Below are 3,307 nucleotides of genomic sequence, written 5' to 3'. Positions count from 1 at the left end.
TTCATTTGTATGGACCCAGTCTTTTACTGTTGTTGTTCAGCTGAATTTATTGAATACAATTCTAATTGTTCAGCACATATAAAAATTCAAATTCACATTCAAACAAAAGTCCTGCAACCATATCAAATCATACAAATTGAAGAATGTGTGGTTGTTTTGAATATCAGTCTTCCATAATGAACTGTTGTTGAATTTAACGAATGCACTATAACTTTCTTTATTATGTATATATAACTTATTTTTTGGCAAATGAAATCTTGAGTAAAGCATAAAGATTCCATATCAGGAGTTAGCTCACCTCCCCACCCCGACCCCCGCCCCTATAACATGCCTGAGTGAGAAGTTGCAGAGCCAGCAGAGGCGGGGCCGCTGGTGTTGATGCTGACAGCCAGCCTGCCCCAGCCAGCCAGCCCCAGCCTGCTCCACACAACCTCTGGAGCTCAGCGGCCCTATGGTGCGCAGATAAGAATCTCAAAAAACCAAATGGCGTTTGATTTCTGCTCACCTGCAGAAGGGATGGAAATACTCCACCAAGCCAACAGATTCCTCCTTATACTCTGAGTGAAGAGGTCCTGTTACAGAATCCACAGTTCAGCAGACTGCTGCTGAGTCTCTCAGAACACCTCGAGGATAGTGGCTTACGCGTCTGCCTGGCAAAGGAACAGGTTCAGGCCTGGAAGGAAGTTCGAGTGCCCAAGAAAACATGGCTGAGGTCAGATTTTACAGGCAGTCATTCAAGAGCTGCTTGTGGACTACCATGTGAAGACACAAAACACTAACTTCTGAAGATAAAACCTTTCATGAGACCCTTGAACAGTGGTTACTCGTAACAACTGATCCAGTCCTTAGGTCCTAGCCAGGAGAGATGCCTCCACTGCTAGAACTGGAGAAAGCAGACCTTCTGGAGCTCATGACAACCTCAGAGGACTTTGTGTGGATGAGAGCTCAGCTCCCACTACAAGTGGAGCAGCAGCTCAGGAAGAAATGTTTCACTCTGTTCTGCTCTCATGATCCCAATTGGGATTCAGAAAATCTGAAGGCAGCAAAGGTGTTTAAACTGGCAGCGGTCCTGGTGGGTGACAAGCAGCAGGGCCAGGATGCCAAGATCTAGCAAAAGGAGCAGATGGTGTTGCTGCAGAAGAAGAGTGTCACCGACTCCCAGGTGCTTCTCCGCTGCCTGCTCTTGCTGCACTGGCTTCTGCAGGGCCACCGGCTGAAGGCTCAGTCTGAGCTAGAACTGCATCAAGGCCCAGTACCTGGAGATCAAGTGCAAAGCCATGATCCTTAAGCTGAGGGTGGAGGAGCTAAAGATTTTGTCTGCCACTTACCCTGTTGAGAAAAGGAAGTTCACAATCTCATTGGGACCCTCTGGAGGGGGCCATTCTCCTACAAGAACAGGACATGGAGAAGTTGCAACAGGTCCTAAACACCTATGAGGTCCTTGGGTTGGAGTTTGACAGGCTGGTGAAAGAGTATACCCGACAGACCCACCGGAAGCAGGCAACTGAGAACAAGCGTTGGACACTCCAGGAGTTCTGCAAGGCGTGCTGCTGCGTGTTGGTGGGGCCAGGACGCCCCGCTTCTGCCTAGTTGCTGCCTCTTTCTCTTCCTGGTAAAAGGGTCACCTCCACCTGGGGCCACTCAAGCGAGAGTGGGGACACTTGCTTGAAACATTGTAGTCTTTTAGGGACCCTCCTGGTTTCTCTTCCTTGTTTACAATGACTCTCTTCTGGAAAATGTAGCCAATTTATATAATTTTATGTACAGCTATTTTTCAGTGTCCGCCTTGTGTTGTATTTGATTATCTCCTGAATAAAGTGATAATATTGTTTCTTAAACAACAACAACAACAACAACAAAAAAAAAACCCTCAAATTTTACTTTTAAAATCAGATTTAGCTATGTAGATAACTTTTTTTGACCCTGTCTTTATCTTGCTCTAATCTTGAAATATAGACCCTGATGATTTATTTTCCTTACTTTATTGACCAGAAAAATGAAAATGGGAAATTGATATGTCTTTCTATCCACTAAAAAGTTAATATCTGGGAATATTGGAAAAGTAGCAACAAGGAGGCAACTTTTGAATTTTTTTGTGTGCAGAATTAGATCTTGGAGCTTCAGGTTGTTCATGCCTGGATTAAGATGTTTCCACTCCTAGAGACATTTGCATTTTAATAGAGATCTTATAGCACAACAGTCTTTAAGACCAAAAAAAAAAAAAAATAATAATCTCTAAAAGTAAAATGTGAGACACTATGGGAGTTCTTGGGGTAAAGAAGAGGGGAATTTTTAAATAGAAGTCCTTCCTATAACCTTTAAATTACATCAGACCTATCGTAAGACAAGCTTTAACAGGGAAAAACAAGAATTATATAACCCCATTATTTCTCATAGGAAGTAAAATTTATTTTAAACAGTCAAAAATATCAAAGGGCTGTCAAAGCATATCAAATCATTGATATATTTTGAAAAACATACTCCATGGCTCTTTTTATTTTGATGTAGGTCACTATGAAATGTTATTTTGAACTAATTTCCTAGTCCAGATCATCTTTCTCCTAATCTCTAACAAATAGTTTATTCATATTTGTGTGAAGTATACAATATTTAATGACATCCATACATGAATATGGATATAGTGCCTGGTACAGTATCAGATATTTTTGTAGTAATTGATTATATTGATGATGGTGAATTTTCCTGAGTTGGTCAAACTGCCAAAATTCCAGATACCCATGAAGGAAACTGAGATGATGATTCAAAAATATATAATGAAAATAGACCTCCCCATCTGAGACACAGTGCATGAGATAAATGACACAGCTTGGTAATTATAGACCATAGTTATCCAATAGTTTTTCTTTACTCTTTTACCATGCCATGTATAAGAGTAATAAATCTTGGCTTCCTGGTCCTGAGTTTCTTGTACATTCTGCTCCTGAAACTACAGTTATGTGTAGAAGTTAGCAAGTCAATAGAAAGGGTGAACAACACCCTTAAATCGTAGAACTGATTGAGTTGTAGAAAATAAGCTCCTTCCCTATTCCTATTTTGCTTAAAGAAATAAAATAAGAGAAAAAGTTGAGACATTATATATATATATATATATATATATATATATATATATATATATATATATATATATGTATATATGTATATATACATATATACAAAAGCAAGAAATAAGATTTAAGACTAGAATAGAAGTACGAATTCTACGTGCTGCCCGGGGAAACGTAAAATGAATTTTGACCTCCCCAACACAAGAACAATTGCTTAGTGATAATATGGATATGCTGTTTTG

At 39.8% G+C, this 3,307-nt stretch overlaps 1 pseudogene across 1 annotated transcript; it reads left to right on the top strand.

Annotated features, from left to right (window-relative positions):
* Positions 1-494: 494 nt before the first annotated feature.
* On the top strand, positions 495-1,590 carry LOC308506008 (HAUS augmin-like complex subunit 4; annotated as a pseudogene). The gene has a single exon. The product of its transcript is annotated as an HAUS augmin-like complex subunit 4 (transcript).
* Positions 1,591-3,307: the final 1,717 nt, after the last annotated feature.

Source organism: Rhinolophus hipposideros, assembly GCF_964194185.1.
Source record: "Rhinolophus hipposideros genome assembly, chromosome: 12".
Taxonomy (NCBI): domain Eukaryota; kingdom Metazoa; phylum Chordata; class Mammalia; order Chiroptera; family Rhinolophidae; genus Rhinolophus; species Rhinolophus hipposideros.
This window is presented reverse-complemented; position numbering and strand designations above follow the sequence as displayed.